This window comes from Macrosteles quadrilineatus, unplaced genomic scaffold (assembly GCF_028750875.1).
Source record: "Macrosteles quadrilineatus isolate MER2022 unplaced genomic scaffold, UCM_ALF_1.0 Scaffold_1__1_contigs__length_201487025, whole genome shotgun sequence".
Lineage (NCBI taxonomy): Eukaryota > Metazoa > Arthropoda > Insecta > Hemiptera > Cicadellidae > Macrosteles > Macrosteles quadrilineatus.
The window spans coordinates 102,639,895-102,662,570 of record NW_026542594.1 but is presented as its reverse complement, the minus strand read 5'-3'; the positions used below and the strand labels follow the sequence as shown (position 1 = coordinate 102,662,570).

General features: G+C 34.8%; 1 long non-coding RNA gene across 1 annotated transcript in view; it reads right to left on the bottom strand.

Annotated features, from left to right (window-relative positions):
• Positions 1–22,676, bottom strand: part of LOC129001045 (uncharacterized) — a 48,198-nt gene that overhangs the window by 12,881 nt on the left and 12,641 nt on the right. The window contains exon 2 of the long non-coding RNA XR_008491384.1: positions 19,713–20,588. This is a non-coding gene — a long non-coding RNA (uncharacterized LOC129001045). The remainder of the gene's footprint in view (positions 1–19,712; positions 20,589–22,676) is intronic.

Here is a 22,676-nt window from a genome sequence, read left to right as displayed (position 1 = left end):
AATTAAAATCTTTTATTGAGGCAAATAACGTAAAGCAGTGGTTTGACTCCAATTTATTAAATCTCAACCCCAACAAAACTGAATTGCTCCGTTTTTCAATCCAAGGCAATCCACACACAACTATCCTTTTAGACAACGTGGAAATTGAGTCAACAGAAGGCGTCAAGTTCCTTGGTTTAATATTAGACAAACACCTTTGTTTTTATGACCATATCGACAGTGTGTGTACGAGGGTTGGTTCCGGCATCTTTCTTTTAAAACAATTGTCAATTTTTTCTGATCAGAACGTCCTTATGACCGCCTATTATGGGGTCATTTTCCCTCATTTAGTATACGCAGTGCCGGCATGGGGATATGAGAATGGAAGGACCAGATTTCTATTTCGACTTCAAAAGAGAGCAATTCGAACCATCTTTAAAATCAGCTCACGAACTTCATGCAAAGATTTTTTCCAGTCTTCAAATATTTTAACTTTTCCATGCATATACATCCTTGAAACACTCTCTTTTCTGAAAAAGAACATTTCCATTTTTTCAAGTTCCAGATCATGTCCATATTCTTTGCGAAACAGTCTTAATCTTCAGATACCAAAACATTCAACCACCTTTTTCAAAAAACATCTTTATTATAACGGTATACTGCTTTTCAATGCACTGCCAACACATCTAAAAATTGAGTCAAACCCTGTTGTTTTTAAAAAATCACTTCGAAAATTACTGGTGTCCAAGTGTTACTACCGTGTCTATGATTTTATTGCTGATGGGTAGTCATGGGCATATGGTATGCTTGGTTCATGAATTGATTACATGTAAATATTGTTTGTTTTAGTAGTTATTTTATAGTTTATAAGACAATCTGTATTTTTTTTAATGTATATTGACTTAGCCAATGCATTAATGTAAATCTGGCCAAATAAATGATTTTTGATTTATGATTTAACAACCTTTAATCTTTTCAAGAGTTCTTCAGATGTCTTCCCTTGTATAATAATGTCATCAAAAAGCATTGCACTCCGCAAATACCTTGTAAAGTTTTGTCCATGAACTGTTGCCAAAGTGAAGGAGCAACTTTGACACCAAACATTAAACGGTTAACTTTGTGCCAGTGTTGGGGAAGCTACTTTTAAAATGTAGCTAGCTACAACTACTGCTACTTTTCCAAAAAAGTAGCTTAGCTACAGCTACAGTTCCGAAAAAGTAGTTAGCTACAACTACAGCTACAATGAAATGTAGCTACAGCTACAATTTTAGCTACTTTTCCAAAGACGTTACTTTTTATTTCACGCACATTAGGTAAATGTAAAATTAGTTGCAACTACATTTTTATTGAACAAACATTTAAACAAAAAATGTCAGTATTGTATCTAACATTACTTGGAAAACAAATTATTCCTAGATTGTATTTAATTTGTTGGCATTATAATTTATAAACCTAACATTACAACAACAAAACCAAATATTTGGGTGTCCCATCATATTTAGTGCTTATTTTTAAATATTGCATTAGTTCTAAGCATCTTATATGTAAATTTCATTAAGTTCAAAGTATATACAACCAAACTATATTTTAAAAGCTCATTTTATTTCTTCAATATAGATTCATTTATAGATGTCTTATATCAACAATTAAGACCAATAAAACAGTAAAACGATTATTTAAAAATACTTTTCAGTGTTACAGAGCCTAGCCTACTGAAATTTGAGTTTATTGCCTTTCTTTACTTTTAATGTTAAAAACGACATTGCTATAACTTTTAACCATAGTAATAAGTTACTTGTTCTATGAGTAACACTTTTCAATGTCAAGAAATCGTCCTTTAATGTCATTATGCATAGGGCAAATTGTGCTTCAACCTAGTTGGTACAGAAAACATTATTCAGCAGCTTATCCTGAAATCGGCTTTTAATTTAAACATGTTGAAATTTGTAAAGTAAAAATAACATGTAAGTTAGGCCTACTTGGCTATGTAACAATTTGGCTATAAGTTAGTAGGCTTATTCTTGCAAGGACTAAACAGATATTCCTAATAATTGAACTTGGAACTTGGTATTCGTCTTAACCCATAGCATAGCCTAGGAATACAAGAGCTGTTAGCAGGAGCAAACTATGATATTTTTTTCAATGTAAGTTTCGTGTTATATGGAGATTTTTTCGTTACAATTATTATGTAGTCTAGGCATATCTTAAATCTCATCAGGTAATTCCCTCTTTGTTAATTTAGTAAACCTTTGAAAAATCTTCGTAATCTAACCAAGGAAGGGCTTAATTGTTGATGATGTATCACAATCAACAGCTGAAGCAAAGGTTGATAGACCAGCTTTCTCATTATTTTAATGTTTAGTGTTGGTTTCCATTAAAACCCAAGTTGAAACACTATCGATATGATAAAGAAACTAAATTGATTACTAATTTCCCTGTCAATCACTTGCGAGCATTCAATAGCTTTTCTTGTCACTGGGTTAAAACGTCGTCTGCATCTAGCGATTTTATTTTATCTGACAGTAATCATAGAGTAGTAAATTAAGGAAATGAGAGCCAAAAATGTGGATAACACTCATTTAATGGCCTCCATGTCCACACAACGTTTTAATAGGAAATGTAACGGCTACAACCAGCTGTATGAAGCCAAGAAAGTAGGCCTAATTTTTTAGAAAATCTCAGTTTACTCAGTTTGGAAGAGGTTGTTTCATGTAAGGTTGAGGTTATGATAAAAACCACTATCTCAAACAATGTTAATGTAGCGAGAAAAGTAGCTAAAATTCCGCTACAACTACTTTAAAAATGTAGCTAGCTACAGCTAAAGCTACAAAATCTTAGAAGTAGCGTAGCTACAGCTAACGCTACAAAAAAAGTAGCGCGCTACTGTAGCGTTGCTACTTGTAGCGCGCTACTTCCCAACACTGCTTTGTACATACCTTTATGTGTACTCAATTTCTGCATGTTTGCGCTGTCCTCATCCATTTTCATGTGAAGATATGCGTTAGAAATATCTAGCGTGCAAAATACTCTTCCTCCGTTCATTTGAGAGTGGATTTCTTCAATTCTTGGAATAGGGTGGTTCTCATCTTTTATTACTCTGTTCAGTGTTACTTCGTAATCGGCACAAATTCGTACTTGTCCGTTTGGCTTCACCACTGGTATAATGGGAGTTCCCCAGTCAGAATGGTCAACCTTTGTTATAATGTTACAGTCTTCAAGTCTTTTTAATTCATTTTCAACTTTACTTTTAAGGGAAAAGGGTATTTGTCTTGGTTTTACAAATATAGGTGTAGCATCGTCAGTAAGTCTATAGTGTCCCAGATACTCAGGTATCTCTCCAATTTTTTCATAAAAAACTTCCTCAAACTCACTGAGGATGGTATCAAGACTTTCAGGTTTTATTGCGTTCACATTTTTTATCTCAGCCCAATCTATTGTCACTTCTCTGAGCCATTCTCTTCCAAATATAGCATCTACATTTTGGTCAATAAGGTAGAGTTTTCCTACAAATTTTTGCATCTTGTATGAGCAATGTACAAATGCCATACCCTTGGGTTTGATAGGTTCACCTGTGTACGTTCTAAGTTCGATATTGGTTTTTAAAAATACTTTTGTGCGTACATTCAGTTTTTTAAAATCATCATAGGACATTGTACTAAGGGTTGCACCTGTATCCAATTCCATTGGTACAGTTTTACCTTCAATCGATATGTCAATAATGAATTTACCTTTTTGTCTGTCACTTAGTACATTAATTTCATGTTTATACTCACTGCCTTTCTCCGAGTCATCTTGAGTCTGGTATTGCTTCAAATTTCTGTTAGTCTGGTTCTTTTCCTGTAAGCATACACTTGCTATGTGTCCAATTTTAGTACTTTTTCTGCACTCAGCATCTATAAATTTACATTTTTTAGCTCGATGAGAAAGTGAACCGCATCTGTAACATTTCACTTTTAGATTGTCAAATTTTGTGTTGGGTCTCGTGCCGGTTTCTTGAAATGTTTGTCGATACAACATTTTCTTTGGCTTGTTCCTATCACTACTACTGGAATCCACCCTGTTCAAATTAAGGTGTTCCATTGTTTTGCGACATACAGTTTTGCTCTCAGATTTAGCTAGTTCCATTGCCGACGCTTCGTTAACAATGTCTTTGTACGTGCGTTTCTCTCGACCTTGAAGAAGTTTGGCTCGAATATCTATGTCATTCAAACCACGAATAAACTGAAGTTTAAGAAACATCTCTGCAACCGACTTTCCACAATCACAATTAAAGTCACAGTTGCTAGTTAATTTCTTAAATGCTATTGAGAATTCATTTATGGATTCATGTTATTGTCGAGTACGAGAAATAAACTTGTGTTGTAAAGCCCATTGACTTGGCTGTGGTTCTACAAAATCCTTTAGTATCTGAACTAACTCACTGTAGTCTTTTGTAAGTGGGTTTTCAGGTGCACATAAATCATTAAGTTGTTGGTATAACTGTGGTGTAAGAGCATGTAGTAGCATGTAAACTTGGCATTACGATCTGTACTTAGATTTTTAAGGTGTAGGAATATTTCAAGTCTCTTTATGAAATTTTTAACAGTTCCCTCTGGGTGGAAAGGTGTAAAATTTATACTACCCGACAATGAGGACTCGGGAATTGAACTATGTGTCACCTCAGATGGATTGCTAATTTGGTGAAGTGGTGTAGACCTAGTGTTGGAACATTCATTCTTAATCAACTCTTGAAGTTTTGTTGTAAGATTTAAATACTTATCCTTGACATTACATCTATTTCATGGTGCAAGTTTTCTTCATCTGTTAATGTATCAATTTGGTCCTGAATACTTTTGTAACGTTCCCACTGGTAAGCAATTGCTTTGAGTTTAACACTCACCTCAGTCACTGTAAGACTACCTTGAGACTGGAATCTTTCTGCCTTCTTCAACTGTCCTTTTACTACAGCTCGTGCTTTCTTTAGATTATTTAACTCTCGTCCATCCATTCTTCGTTTTTCTCGTCGCCAATGTTACATTTTCAAATAATAAGTAAATTAGTTCAGTTAAATCAAACTCATACTTTAATGTAAACAGAAAAACTAATACAAACAAAACAAACGCAAAATAACAAGTGATCATTAATTCACATATACATATGGTCTTAAGTCAGTACATCAGTTAAACACATCACGATCGCTTGATTATTTCTTAAATATTGCTTGGACAGATGCTGTCATAACAGACTATTTTGACTTAGGAGATCTTAGCGTACAGTACAAAACAGATTTAAATTGCCAATACAATGAATTGAGTCAGTTTCAGTTTTCGGAATAAAATCCAAAAGTAAAGAAGCTAAATATTTGTAAAATAATATTAAAGTTTGATGCTTTTATGTCCAATAAGTATGCTTTATCTTCTGTAGAATTATTACTGCGAGATATTGCCAGAAGAGAAGGCCAAGACAAGCCTTTTGGTGGAGCGGTTTTTGGAGGTAATTTCCGGCAATGAGCTACCATAGTCTCTGGTGCGAGTCGATGTTCAATGGTAGAAAATTAAATAATTAATTATATCACCTTTATGGCCAATGTTTAAAAATATTTCACTTGCTAAAAACATGAGAGCAAATCCAAGTGAATCAATATTTGCTGAATATCTTTTACGAAAAGGGAATGGCCATAATGATCTTTGTGAGACATTGACAAGTCTTCCTCCACAATTTATTGTGAATATAAAATATAAAAATATCATTGACAAAATCTTCAGTGAAGGATTCTCTCAAGGTGCTTAAAAAAGACAAAAATCATGCAATAATTTCACCAAAGAATGAACATTAAATAATAAAATAGCCAAGCAACTAAATAATGACAGTAGAGTTACTTCTCAGTGGATACTTCGATTCTAGAAGGAGAACAGTTACATCCACACTTTAGCAACAAGTGGCTATGTCTCACAAGTTTTGATTTAAAAAAGGTGTAATAGTAATTTTACTAAGAAATTTAAACCCATAAAAATGACTGGTTAATAGAGCCACATTAATGGTGAAAGAGGTTAATTATCTTAAATCTGGAAATGATTACTGGAAGTTCGGCTGGAAAACGTGTTGTATTATTACAATTAAGTTTAGAATTGTCACAAGGAAATTTTCTCCTGAAATTCAAACGTCGGCAGTTCCAATGCCAAATTGCTTTAGCCATGACCATCACAAAAATACACTTGAAAAAGTTGGTCTTATCTGCCATGCTTTCAGCATGGGGCATTGTACGTACCGCGCTTTTGATTAACTAAAAATAATGGTTAAAGAACAACGATACCAAGGTCATCCGGTTAAAGACGTTATTATTTGCGCAAAGAGATCGTATGGAAAGAGTTTCACCTTAAACATTTCAAATGTACGATATTAACTGTTCTGTAGGGCAGTATTCTGAACTCTGTTAAAACACTTATTAAAACAGTATTGAGTATTGACTTTTGATTTATTACTAGTGTACATGTTGCTCAAATTCGAGCAATTGTAAAGTATTACAGGATATGCAAACCAATAACAATCATACTTAGCTATCAACATTTCAACAAAAACACACCTACCTTCCCTGTAGCAGCAAACCTAAGTACTCATATTAAAATTAACTTAATGTTATTTAAATAGGGGAAAAATGACCATTTTTAGGGAATATCTATATATATAAAAGGCAAAGCCCTCACTGACTGACTGACTGACTGGCTGACTGACTGACTCACTCACTCACTCATCACTAATTCTCCCACTTCCCACTTACCTAGGAGGCTGAAATTTGGTACACTGATTCTTTAGGCATTAAATAGGAAAACTAAGTGGTTTTCATTCTGATCGGACTCTCGGGCTCCGCCCCAGTGGCTCTGGAGTTTCCCATTTTAACCTTATGGTTTTTCATATTTAATAGGAATTAATGAATCTTAACAGCTGTTTAAATTAAACAAGTTAGTTCTGTTCTATGATGTTCAATAGCATTAAAGTTACAAGGATTACCAACAGGGTGCAGCACTATTATTTCTTTTACATTTTATGGACAACAGCTAATTTGCAACCAAAAGGTGAGTGAGCGTAGCGAACGAACTTCAACCTGGAGGCGAGTTAGCGTAGCGAACGAGCTAACCTGAAGGCAAGTGAGCGCAGCGAACGAGCTCCAACCTAAATGCCATTGAGGACGTGATTGAGCCATGCGAACGAGCTCACTTATAAAGTTAAACGGGGCAAAGCCCGCGGGTACAGCTAGTCTTTGTATAAATTAAGCCAGGTAAATGTAAATTCGCTTAGTCTGAAGGTTTGCTGCGGATACACAATTTTAATAACAGCAATGATTGAAGAATCCGAATTATTACTTATATCCATGAATTTATCTAACAATTATTTCCTGTAAAATATTATTACAGCAGTTCAAAAATATTGAAACAAACTTGATCAACAAATGATGTAACTGAAAGAATTCCATACTAATGACAAGGTAAAATGGTATTTAAATTATTATTAAAATGACATTGAAATGTAGTTAATATTATTATCTGGAAACAACTAGTTTTTATCAATGTCTACAGTTTAAAGATTGCTGTTTTCCACCAAGGAATCAACAGATTGTGCAGAACATTGTGCTGTTTTCCCATCACAGTCTAAGCATTGGGATATTGGGCCTGAATTTACATCTATTCATTTTTTGTTCTTTTGGCCCTTGTTAATTATTTTACCTTGTATGTAGGGCTATAGCCACAGTTGGTCCCATTGTTAGACTACAACTATTCAAGCTAATTTCTTCTAACCCTCTTCAAGTAACATGAAGGAAGAAGTAGTTAAGAAACTTAAAAGCCAACTTGTTGCAGTCCAGTTTCGTAGAAATTGTGCTTTAAAGAAAATAGACAAAGTTTATAACCTAGGCCTAAGCTTAGGAATAACCACCGAGTCTAAAGATTGTGAATCCTATAAAATTCGTAGTGCCTCCATTCATGAGTTATTTGAGGAATTTAACACACTCCAATCAGAAATAATTGCTTTGAAAAGTCAATTAGATGAATCAGATTATAGTGAAGTAGAAGAGCTTTCTGTTAGTGTTAGTGACAAATATTACTACATTTTAGCTGTTATGTCAAAGATTATTCCTCCCAAAATTGATCAAGTACAACCACCTAGTTCTAGATCTGAAACTAATCATTCACCTGTACAAAGCCAAGCAAAGTTACCAAAAATTAGCTTGCCTACGTGTTCTGGCAATTTCAAAGAATGGCCAACCTTTTATGATTTATTTAGGCAACTAGTGCATGAAAATAAGTCATCGTCAAACATTGAACGGTTCATGTACCTTATTGGTTAATGTACAAATAGCCAAACAACAATCAATGGGGTCAGTGGGGGGTTCATTGAGGTTAGCAAAAAATCTCCCCATAACTGATGTCAATTATACCATTACTTGGCAAAGTTTTGTATCTAGATTCCAAAATAAGCGCAAACTTGCTACATGTTACTTGGATGAAATACAAAACATATCTCCAGTAACTTAAAAATCTCCAAAGGCTTTGAGAAACTTCATTGATACCTTATCTGAAAATACAAGTGCCTTAAAAACACTAGATTGTTTTTGCCTACCTGTTGAGCAATGGAGCTTTCTCTTGCTTCACAGTGTTGTTTGTAAAATTGATCATAAGATGCACACTGATTTTTAACTTAAACGTTCTGATATTGAATTGCCTAAAATTTGACCAATTTTTGAGCTTTCTAGATAAACAGTGTAGAGCTCTTGAAACTATTCAGACTTCTGTGATAGAAGTTTCCGTAAATAAACCGTATAAGCCTACGCAATACACTAATAATAAGACTTATTTTCATCAAACAGCCTGTGTATCTAATATCAATGCAGTCAAGTGCTTATTTTGCAAGGAAGCTCTCACAATTTATAAATGTGATCGTTTTGGACGACAAACTCTCGCTCAGCGTAGGGATTGGATTAAAGCAAAAAATGCTTGTTTTAATTGTTTACGGAACTCGCATAAACTAAATGAGTGTGCTTCAAAAACTAGCAGTTTTAAATGTGGAGCAAGACACGACAGTTTACTACATAATGATGATATTGGCCTAACCAACAAGGCTCAGGTTAGGGTAGGGCAGAATAATAAAGTAGGTCCTAATGAAAATTCCATTCAACAAGCTGAAAAACTTAAGTCAAAGTAAATTACAGTTTGTTATGTAAAAATCAGATAAACACTAAGTATAAAATACAAAATTAAAAACTAAACCAAAGTAACAAGAGACAAGTATTTTATAAAAATGTGTTTAAAATATAATCCTATATATTAATTAACAGTATGGTGAAGTAAGTAGTATGGTTAACGTTGTCACTATGAATGAATGCAGAAATGAATGAGGGGTGGGATTTGGACATGGCTTAAATACTATTCTCAGCATGAGTCATCAATTATCAATCATTGAGATGGGGGACGCCAACTAGGTGTGTATTTTAACCCAAATATGAGTGAAGGATGAGTGTAGAATGGTGTGTGATGACCTGTGTAGCTTTGTTACTGACTAAGATCAGCGGTTTCATTAGTCAGGATCATTTATTTAAAGCCCAATGATCAGGAACAGCTGGGTCCAGTTTCGAACCATCAAAAAGCTACTGACTTTTCTCAGGATCATGCACATCTTCCGGAAATCAACAAGTGGGGAGGGGTAAATCAACAGGTGGGGAGGGGTAGAGTGCCAGAAAACATGAATCGTAATATGATTTGTTATTTTGAAATCTGTAATAGTTAATTATTTATAGTTTTCTATAGGGTGATTACAAATGAAATAGACAGTTTGTGTTTAATTCAATAAGCTTTTGTCTATTCCATTTGTAATCACCCTGTATATTTATTCATGTTATATATACAAATTTATATAATGATATAATTATAATAATTATGTAATTAAGTATTTCAGCAGAATTTAATCCGGAGAATTAAAAAGGTGAAACATAATATAATAACTTTTTATAAACCATTTATAAATTAAATAAATTATTACACGAAAACGTTAATAATTTGTTAATTTGTTAAATAATCAATTGTTTACATGAAAAGTGTATACTGTACAATATTTTAAAAAGCATTCTTACGATGAATTAAACTTTTCCAGAATGTTTATACGACATACATGTATGTATACTGTACAATATTTTAAAAAGCATTTTTATGATTAATTAAACTTTTCCAGAATGTTTATACGACATACATGTATACATAAAAATGACAATTGGTTGCATGTTAGTTAACTATGTTTTTCTTTTAAAGAAGGCAATTGTGTGACTCTATTTTAACTATTTTTACGTTACCAATCTTTATGTAGCCTAATATTCGTCATATGGAACGAACTGTCGCATCGGTCGCTTCAAAAGTAAATTAAGACTCGTTCGCCTTAGGATTTTAAACATTGAAACAAATTTAAACGTTGTAGTATATAAAGAAACTCCAGACCACTCAACATGCAGAATATATACTTTTTTTAACTGTTCATGAGATAGAAACATCTGCCCTTGATAACTTCTTGAACATCAATAACTTTTTTTCAGATCATCAGCTATTACTAAATCTTTCCAAAGCTAATTTTACACGCTTTAATCTAAAAACGAATACCAATTCAGATTACCCAGCACTAAAATTAGCCGGTGAAGATATACAAATTATTGAGAAAACAAAATTTCTAGGTTTATACATAGACAGTAAATTAAGCTGGAATTATCATATTGATCATGTGGCAAATCGAATGTCAACAGGCCTATTTGCACTTTATCGATTATCAAAAAGTTGTAAACTTGAATCACTAAAATTGGTTTATTTTGCTCATATTCACTCACATTTATCCTTTGGTATAAGTATTTATGGAGGAACGTCACAAGCTAATTTAGACAGAATTTTAATTCTCCAGAAAAGAGCAATCCGCATTATGTTAAATTTGGATTGGCAAGATTTTGTTAAGGAAAAAATTGAAGAACTAGGCATAATGGGACCGCGTCTCGTTGTCCCGCCGACTAGTTATACCTACGTCTACTTGTACCTCGAGGCCTAGGGACAACTAGTCGTAGGTACAACTAGACGTAGGTACAAGTAGACGGTGGCACACCCGACTAGTTGTGCCTGTAGATTTTTAGGAGGTACAACTAGACGTAGGTACAAGTAGGCGTAGGTACAACTAGACGTGTATCCCACCAACAATTAGTATCACCTAGCTTGTACGGATGCGACCAGTTGTCCCTACGACTAGTAGTCCCTACGACTAGTGGTCCCTCCGTCTAGTGGTCCCTACGTCTAGTTGTACCTACGACTAGTTGTACCTACGCGTATTTTGCGTCCTTATAGTCTAGTTGTATCTATCCTTCAATTCGTTACCCTGTTTAATTGATTACTGCACGAGTACATTTTAATAATACCCTTAATTAAATCAGGAACTGCAGTCTTCCGAGTCAATTGAGTATGATTAGCAAATATTTTTCACCGCACTACGATGTTTTAGTAGTTACGGACGTTAATTCGAGGCTGAAAGCTACGCATTGCTGTCCAAGGTCGAAATGGTAGCTATAGTTGTAATTAAAATTTTCCAGACCTAATACCGAAAATCGCTTATTTAATCAAAACATTTATATATCTCATTAAATATACAAGCAGTATATCCTTAATGAATTGCAATAGACCGCTGCCTAGCAATTCCTACTATTTTTGCTGATTCTTTTAAATATTTTTTCACATAACCTTAAAGTATTTGCATTGATTAGTGTGCATTTTTTATAGTTTAAAATGGATTTCCCAGTGAACAATGAACAATGAAGTGTACAATGAAGATGAGGTCCAGCGGTTGAAAACTCGACAAAAACTATGCAATGTACAGACTTCTCTATTTAACATACACTGTAAATAATACATGTGATTGGAATATCTTCCATTTGTTTTGATTTGATTTTCATAATTATAGTTCGGCTGCTTAGAAAACGACCTGCGCGCTAATGCTAAACCAATCCTGGAGGAGGTCGCTTTCTAAGCGGCCGAACTATAGTTGTTATTTCGTCACCAGCATAGCAACCCGTTAAACCCATATTAGTTTTAAAAAAATTGTAATTCTCTTTTTATGTCTTTTTAGCCTATTTTAATTTATAAAGGCAATCTGTAGATCGACAGGAAAATACATTTCCACCGATATGCGGATATTTTCTCTGTGATGTTCACGAGCTGATAAAAAGGTTGTAAAGAAACATGCTTGCCTATATTATTGATATATTTTCTCAGTTTTGTATAGTTTGGTGAAAAATAGCAATCGTATCACGGGCCGATTTCATCTTCGTCTCGAACTTAAAAATGATCCCGAGCTGACAAAAAAGTCATTTTCGGCCCTAGGTACGAAATATACTCTTAAATTATCATAGGATCGGTGAATACTAAACTCTATCTTGGAATTGCATACACTCGCTCCTATCTTTACGTTGTTGTCCTACATATCTTACAAGTTTTGTTGTAAGTATCTATATCATGTATAAATAAATGTAAGTGTATTCTGTAAAACCTTATAAACAAATATTAGTAAAATAGTTTTCCGGCAAACTATCGTTGAATGAATTAGTTTTAAGTTGTTGAATTAACCTCGACCCGTGCTATATGTTTAATGGAGTTTGACCGGCAAAATACCATAGTAAAATTAAATCAAATAAATAAAATCAAAAGCAATTCATAACAAAAGAATAATAGATACAAAATGAACGTAATTTCTGAAAATTGACAGGGCCCACATATGCGAAGCCTGTGCGTGGGGACCGAGTTGACTCAATAATTGGCAATATGTCATAGTCTTGTAACATAATTAACTACTACTATTATAATTATCAATACATTTTCTAAGGAGAAACAAACGTCCGATTATTTCTAGGCAGCCACAAGAGATAACTTTAGAAAACTACGTTATAAGAATTAGGACAACTAAAAAATTATAATGTTAACATGATTTGTTTAGCCTAACGATGAAAATCATGAAAACCAAATTTAACTCCCATAAGAAAAACATGGGGAGCAATTTCGTTTACGTATAAGCCGAGTGAGATAATAGAAAAATATACGCCGATGCTTGATGGCAAATCTGTGCGTGCATACCTTTAATTTGATACCTCAATCATAAAAGTGGTCGGGTAGCAGAGCCAAACGAAAAACCCATTTTTTTAAATTTAAAAGATTATTTAATTATTTATTTATTTTACTACTCGAATTTTTGAGGAAAGGTTGGGAAAGTAACAACGATCACAAGTTTTATTAATATTTGCAGCTTTTTCTTTACAATAAATTTTGAACTGCTTACACTAAGCTTTAATTAGAAATAGACATAACTATATATAGTTTTAATGGACTGCTCGATTCCCCTTACATAGGACGGGACAACAGCTCGTAGTGATTAAACTTAACTGAATTTTAATTTCTATTTTGGTATATTTTACCCTTTGAATACATGTTCTTGTTAAATTCAATTGTATGTAAATTATTGTTTACATTCATATTATTTTGTTCTTTTTATATATTTCTTCATTACATTTAAACTATATAAATTACATTTTATACTGAGCTAGGTATGTGTACACTGACTATGGTGTCTGCACCTAAACCAAGATTAGTTTTACTAATAACTAATAGCACGCGCAAAAAAGTCATATCTGGGTTATTTTTTCAATGGTATTTCAATACTGAGCCTTAATTACGTTTGCGTAGAAGATTGATTAAGATGTGTTTTTGAGACAAGTTAGTAGTTAAGTGTGAAATAAACTAATTTGTCAAATTATATGTATCAACAACCAAACTACGCCAGTTTACGTAATATCCATAAGAATAACATATACATTTTTAATTTGAACTTGTTGTAATATTCTCCGTGACTAATACCTTACAAAAACACTTCATTATACTCAATTACTTGTTTTGTAAACTCTGAATTTATTTATTTAAGATAATTGTTTAAAGTTGTTGTTTAAGCTAGTTAATGTTAGTTTTCTATAGAAAGGTAGAGTTTAAGTGGAAAAAACCATGATAGCAGATCTTGACAAAAAATAAGTAAAACCAAAGTGTAATATGGATAAGGACTGACCAAGGCATTGTTATCAAGAACAGGGGTTTCTCAATGAGCTGCGGACAAGCCAAATTTTCCTGGCTTTTGTAGCAAGTTGTTTATTAAAAAATGTAAGATTGTATGATTTTTAAAGAAATAAAATAAATCCCTTAAACTGGTGACAAGTTGAAGGGGAGATACAACTAGCCGTAGGTACAATTAGACGTAGGTACAAGTAGGCGTTGGTACAACTAGTCGTAGGTACAAGTAGTCGTAGGTACAAGTAGTGGTAGGTACAAGTAGTCGTAGGTACAAGTAGACGCAGACGTATGAGGTACAAGTAGACGGTGGCGTACCCGACTAGTTGTACCTGTAGATTTTTAAGAGGTAGAGACAACTAGACGTAGAGACAGCTAGACGTAGGTACAACTAGACGTCCGCACCATCGTCAAGTTGTCCCTACAGCTTTGGACGAGGTACAACTAGACGCCTGTCACCAAAATGCAGCCGGTACAACTAGACGCCGGTACAAGTAGACATCGCCCCGGCATAATGACTGTATATAGCTGTTATATTTATCAATGTATATTATATACTGTCCAAAATTCAAATAATGTCTCACTGGGAGGGGATTCTCATCACTACTGTACCAGAAATAGAAAAAACTATGCAACACCTTCTCATAGATTAAGATTTTTTTTAAAAAACCAATGTAGGCTATATGGGTGGGTATAAAATGCTACAATGCTCTTCCAACAAAATTAAAGGACTATACAAAAACTGCCAAATTTAAAAATAATCTAAAAATGTACTTTTTAACTAAACCCCTGTATTCAAAGAATGAATATTTCCTTCTACATAATATATTAGAATAAGAACATTTTCAATAGTGATTATATACCATGTACTTTTTTAGGATTAAGCATTATGATTTTAATCCAATGTAATGACACCATTCGTGCACATGTTTGCAAATTATGAATAAAGTTCATTTCATTTCATTTGGAAATTGAAGGCTCCTTTCCACCGTGCTCCTTTCCGTTAAAAATTGCTAAACACCACCTCACCATTTCATAAGTACTATACCTTTTAAAATTTTGATTAACAATTGTACACTTGTTTTTACAGTAACAAATAAGGTGCTTAAGCGTAACAAACAACCACACCCATAACAGACAAACGGATCCAATTGAGTTATTCGGCTTTTATTGAGTATGAAATGAAAAAAAGCTATGCTAAACAAAACAACAAAGTATTAGAGAAATTATTATTTTATTGATTTAACTGGCCATAATCCTCATGGTAAATCCGGAAAAGGCAAGATATTTTATGATTAATGCATATATTTTGATCTTACATTGGCTAATATCTAACATCGGCTATTAAGATTCAAAAGAAAATTATTTTGAATACATTTAAAACAATCCCAACGAAATCCAAAAAGACAACTCCATTGTATCAACTTTTTTAAATTAGCTATGGTTTAAATCATTTGCTGTCTGCAAGAGTAAGAAATAAGCACTAAGTGTTTAAAATACGACTGTATCGTATATAAAATAAAATTCTAAAGGTACATTAGAAAAAATGATATTATGAATTGAAAAATGATGAATTGGATAAAACAACTTATAACAAATCGATTCACCTATTGTTTGCCAAAATATATCTCGCTTAATTGAGTTCACATTTTATCTTATGCTACCGGTATATATTCAGATAGAATGATACATCTAATCAAATATGAATCTGTGCATTTCATTCAACAATTAATGTAATTTGCAATATAATAATTGGAACACATAATTCAACATTACGAATTTCCAACAAAAATTCAGTTGGATGGAATTAAATGTACTGTTGTTATTAGGTGAAATAACGGAGGACAAGTAAGTATCAAAATAAAACTTTTACGGGACACATTTAGCGTACGCGGCCAACGAAATAAAGAATTCAAGTTCAAATTACTACAAGTATTTTACATTTAAATGTTTCGCAGTCAAGTTAAATAGGCACCCTCTAGTGATGAAATGCAATATTTTGTATTGTTTTACTACTATACACGAACATCTGTTACTTTTATATTTAGCGTTCGCGGCCAACGAAATAAAGAATTCAAGTTCAAATTACTACAAGTATTTTATATTTTAAATTTTTGTATTACAGTACTAATAATCACTATCAAATACAGTATTAAAAGAAGCATAAAAGATGTATTATATGTAGTAGGCATCAGCGTATTTTTGAATCTCAAATTTTGAAACAAAACTAGGTTTATTTGGGCCGGATATTCACCACCCGTTGACACCATCACTTCCTGAGTCGTTAATGCCAAATATTGCAGTAGTATTCTAATACAATAGTAATGTATTTCCTAGAAGGTTTGGCTCCATGTTATTGCCCCTGCTTCCTGTGTCGACGACCCTGTATACCACCCCACGAGTATTTCCGGGAGATTCCTGGGATTTAATGGGTAAAGTGCAAGCTGAGGTCGAGGTCAGGTATCTACTCCCGAGAAACCTCCCCTCCACAACACACAATAGGGGCAGCACAGGCCGAAAGTCCGTTTCCCTGCCAATACGGCTTCAGACAGGATCAACAATCAAAGCAATATCCAAGGTACACAATGCAGTCAAGCGTGCCATGAGCTTCAATCATTTCTCTCACCGGATTGTGCTTCTTGTTACGCTAGATGTCAAGAAAGCATTTGACTCAGAGAGATGAGTCCATATGTTGAACGCGTTGAGGAACAGCTTCAGCGTACCACATATCTGTTGAAGCTCATCAAGGACTAGCTGCGCTGCAGAACTCTTTATTACGAAACAAAAGATGATTTGCGGACGATAGATGTCACTTCCGGTGCCACGCAACGTTCAATACTTGGCCCATATTTGTGGAACGCTGCCTACCACAGCCTTCTGAGATGTGATGTGCTAGAGGAGACTGTTTTAGTTGGGTACGCTGATGACGTTGAAGCCCTCATTGCAGCACGCAAATTTGAGCTGGCCCAACTGAAACATGTCATGCACGTTGTAAATACCTGAATAGTTGATGATGGTCTGTCGCTCGCTCTGAGTAAGACAGAGATCGTCATCCTTACAAAGAAACGGATTGAAACCATCGTTCCACTATGAGTGGGGAACATAGTTGTCCAAACCACGTGAACCGCCAAGTACCTCGGTGTCATATGGCCAATGTTGGTGGTCCTCGGTCCAGCTGTAGTTTGACTTTTGATTTCTGCAGTCCAGTCCTTGCTTCTCTACATCACTGAGGTGTGGGCGTTGAGCCGTGGCATGTCCACCAAGCGTCCCACCAATGTCACGCCTCAGTTTTTTTGTATAGTGCGAGTGCTGGCTTTGCGCCGGAACTCGGTCGGTTTGGATCGGGCAGCAAACCTGCAACCCAGAGTCAATGTCCGCCTGACACATGTGAATCAGAAGGACAGCGACTGTCATACTACACAGTTTGTTATTGTTGTGAATCAATATGTATCTGCGTCCATCGTCAGAAAAATTTGTTTTATTGTTATTGCCTTAACTTAAAGTGATGTAGTTTTGTGTGCCGAGAACGCCGGATGAGGTCCCAGATGGGAGGCTTTTTTCTGCTGCTTCTGGAGAGGGTCGCCCGGGGAGACCTTACACCTTCTCCCTCTTTGGGCTGCCAGTCACCCTGCTCCTGGGACCAGTAGGACACACTCCACCTTCAAGCACCACCGCCTACCACCAGGAAGGACGTTGATTGTGCCAAAGCCGCAAGTGTTAATATGTTAATTTTGAAACTTTATGAACATTTTTATGAACTTTAAAAAAAAAATGCCGCTATCTGAAGGGGCCCCAAAAATCTATTTTTGTTATTTATTTTATAGTAGCCTACCTGTTATTTATTTTAATTGTTAATTTATTTTTGAAGTTTAATTAATATTTACAGTTACCATAATTTATTTTATTGTTAGGCCTAACATTGACAGTTACCATTTTGTAAGTTCAGAGGGGTACACATAAATTCTTATTTATTTAAATTTTTGGGAAAAGAAATTATTTAAAAGTAAATTCTTTGGATGGTTACCTTGTTTGTTGTTTGTTATGTTGTTGAATTTTTAATATTATAGGCTTTGTTCACAATTTGTTGTCTTGTAATTCACCCACGACATTTCACTTTTTAGTTAGGGTTGTGGGGCGACCACTCGCACTGTCACTATGGGGGACACGCTTCCAATAGTTGTTCGTCTGGGGACGGTGCGAGGGGTCGGCTGAGCAGACGCACTGAACAAGGAAGCGTACAGATTGAGGCTCGCACGAGTGCAGCGTCAGTCGGCACTCAGGGTCAATTCCCCTACGTTTGGTGTCCTAACCGGCCGTTTTGGTGATTGCTAGGGTAATCCCTGTCAAACTTTTGGCAGCGAAGAGGAAAGCAATCTACCAGAGACAAGGCTACATCGGGAAGGATGCTACAAGAATGGAAGAGCGCTCCCGCACTTTTCAGATGTGGCAAGACAGCTGGGAAAGGGAGTCTAGAGGACTTATAAACTAATCAGACAGGTCCAACTGTGGGTGGAACAGCGACACGGTGAGGTTGACTACTATCTCACGCAGTTCTTGTCAGGTCACGGCTATTTCCAGTCATACCTGCACTTGATGGCCAAAACGAAAACACCTGACTGGATATCTGTAGGCCTATGCATTCCCGACGACGCGGAACACACTTTCTTCCGCTGTCCACAATGGGATATGCTCTGCCGGGAGGCCACTCAACATCTTGGGGTGCTGTTGGTTTAATCAATTTGTGAGACCTTGCTGGAGGGTGAGGACAACTGGGACTACTGGTCACACTTTGTCCGGAATATCCTTCAAGTTCAACAAATCAATTAATCAATGAACGGCTAGTCACGGAGTAAGCCCTTCTGGCATAGGCAAACACTCGGCTTCTGGTGACAAGTTGAAGGGGAGATACAACTAGCCGTAGGTACAATTAGACGTAGGTACAAGTAGGCGTTGGTACAACTAGTCGTAGGTACAAGTAGTCGTAGGTACAAGTAGTCGTAGGTACAAGTAGTCGTAGGTACAAGTAGACGCAGACGTATAAGGTACAAGTAGACGGTGGCGTACCCGACTACCCGACTTCTCGGCAGTTCTGATGAAGTGCGACGAGTGTTCCCAGGCTAGTGTCTGAAGAGTAGAGGAGGTTTTTCCTCTAAACCAATACAATTCATCTATGGCACTATGCTAGTAAATATAAGCATAGATAAATCATACTCCCTTAGTAGATTTGTCATCCTTATGGAACAGCTGAAGCCAATTTTATTGTTTGTTCTGTACGTCCAACTGTAGAGGTTATGTTTTGTTTACAATTTGTTTCTTGTTATTTCAGTCATTTAAAACCTCATTTAATCATATAAAACGATTTAATCATAAAGAATAACTGGTCCCCTAGTTATATAACCAAATAGTAAAGCACAAATCATGAAAATAATCCTAAAATAATAGAAACAAAATGTGGTCTACCCCAGCGATCAGTGTGGACGTACATGAACTAGACATGAAAAACAAGCTTCAAAATTTACAATGGGATGAGGAGTCTACTTGTGTTGCTTAGTCTATGATATAAGCTATGTAAGTTGGTCAGTGCTGGTACTGCGCTTGTACTTGTACTATGCTATAAGTGCTATAATGCTTTGAACTTACCCATGTAAACTAGCTTGTTTTTACTGTGTGATTCGGATGTAGATGGGGTTCCAGGAAAAGTTTTAAGGTGTATTTAGATGATTTGGACTTTCCAAATTCCTGGCCAAGCTAAGGCTGTAGGCTTTGTTAAATAGTTCCTCAAACTCAGGCGATTCAAAAAAACAGTCAAAATCTTTACAATTGTTTCTGGTAAACATTCCATGAACTAAATATTTGTAAAGAGAAATTTGCTTACTACTCGGTCCTTTTAATTCTATGTTTTGTCGTTTCATCTGGCTTTTAACTACTTCAACAAAAATCATCATAATAACATTTTTCTTATTAAATTGCTTAAATATTTTTTTAAACTGAGAAACAAAATCTGAGCCCAATTTTTTTGTTGATTCCAGAAACATTTTTTTTACTTCTTTGTATTTTCTATCAGCTACAATTTTACTGGTAGGGTCTGTTTCTATCTGACGCAGTTTTTTCATTTTGTCATGATAGTCGTAATCCTGCATCAGTAGATGAAGATGTAGAGACATCTGCTCTACACACTGTGATACTGAAGGTGTTGGGGGATAAAAATCAATGATGGGTTCATATTCATCTTGAAACTTGGCAAGTTTTTCTTTTCGATGTTGTTTCAGGGCAAGTTTTCCTTTTCGATATTGTTCCAGATATATGCTGGAATCGTCATCCCCTTGGACTGTTAAGTCCACAGCTTGGACTATTAAGTACACAGATTTCTGAACTTTCTTGAAGTGTTCATCTGAAGATTTATAAATTTTTTTAAAAATGTTCAGATGTTTTATTCTTTCTTCTTTAATTGTTCGCTTCTTTTTTAAATCACTGATATTTATTTTACTTAAATCAATGCTAACCTTGATCTTCATCCTGAAAAAGAAAATACTATGAATCAAACAGTATTAATTGTATAATACCAATACCCCGGCCGCAGCAAACCTGCCGACTAATAAGCGAATTTTCATTTATCTGAATTGATTTTCAATTAGAAACTATTTTTAAATAACATTAGGTTAAGAATAAGAATATTTTATTTCCATTGATCTGTTTGTACAGAAATAGGCCTAGGACAAGTCAATTTGTTATACAATGTTATACAAATGTAACATATAGCAAATAAAATGTATTAAAAAGAAATACAAACTTGTGTATTAAAAATCTCCTCAAGTTTATAAAAGGGATTTTCTACCAGCCAGGTGTACAATACAGATTTAAAACTGTTTAAACTAACCTCTCTCGCATTCTCAGGCAGCTTGTTGAAAAAATAAATGCAATTTAGTTTTGGTAAGCTTATGTGGTACTATATCCAAGTTCCCCACCCCCCTGGTATTATGATTAGGAATATTTTGCCTAGTACGAAACATATTTAAGTTTGTTTTAGCATAAACCAAAACTTGAAAGATGTATAGATTGAATACTGTAGGAACTTTGAACCCTACAAAAAGTTGCTTACAGTGTGCTACGCTATCGACTCCTGCCAAATTACGAATAGCTTTTTAGCGAATTTCCCATATAGGGAATAAGCTATTACCGTAGTACTCATGGTAAGACCTGGACGCAAGACCGATTTTTTTGTTGTTTTGAGGTCCCTAGAGGCCAAAAACACCATTTGTTCAAATTCATATATATATATATATTTATATATTTATATATTTATACATTTATATATTTATATATATATATTTATATATATATATATTTATATATATATATATTTATATATATATATATGTGTGTCCGTTAGCACGATAACTCGAGCAAAAATGATCCGATTTTGATGAAATTTGGTACAAACGCGTAAACCTACGTTTATTTGAACGAGTTCGCGATCCAGTATGATCGGACCATGGGAACGGGGGTTTATGGGGGGTTTTATGGGGTAAAAATAGGTTTTTCCCATTTTTGACTCAAAAAACATAAAATTTTGCAATTTCTTTCTAAACCATTTTGTAGAGCTTAAAAAAACAAATAATTTAGTATATTGAAGTGTTGTTATGCGCCTAATTGTTACGGAGAAAATTTCAAAAAATTGTAAATTTAAAATTCCCATGTTATTCTTATGGAGAATAAATAAACTGTTGTAGTTTGCTTGTTTATGAACATATTTTGATCAAATTTGGAATTTTTTTTTTCTTACTAACTATTAACATTTTACAAAAAAAAAACAGTTTTACCCTCCCTGATGCAGCAAACCTAAGTACTTTTTAAACTAGGAGTACGCTCCGAAGTCACGTATGAGAATGAACGAAGACCATATCATACATTTGCCAACAATAACCATATTATTATCAGCTGATTAAGCAGGATGGTTTATGACAAAGCCAACCTTGGTCCAAGGTCATAAGGCAGGTTTGATATTGATCAAATCCACAATGGGAACAGGTAAATATTCCCAGTTTCTGCAATGTATAATCAAAGAATATTTCAATGTGTTACAAAAACAGCAATTGTTCTAATATGCTGAGTAATAGTAATATAGGTTTCACAATCTATCACCAGGAGCTGTACCATTTTCAAATACCAATGCTGTAGCAAACCTGCAAACTAAGCGAATTTCCATTTACCTAGCTGGATTTTCACTAAAATATTCCCTTACAATTGTAAGATTTATTTCATAGTACCTGGGGACCGAGCTTTGCTCGGGGAAAATCATTAGTTTACTCTGAAAGCAGTCTTAGTATTGCAGATACATTAATCCATCTCAAACTCCACAATGCTCGCTCTTACTACTTCTTTCCCATAGCATTTTAGGATTTCAGATACATTATTGCAAATGCCACATAGTTCCCACACTCTGCACTGCTAGCCTTACTACTTCCTTTACCATTTCCTACGTCATGGGCCTGTTTCCTTCCCTTCTCATAGCATTTATGTATTACAGAATGATACATTGATCTAACTATAGGTCGACCACTCAGAAAAGAACCCGCGCGCTAATGTTAATAGCATTAGCGCGCG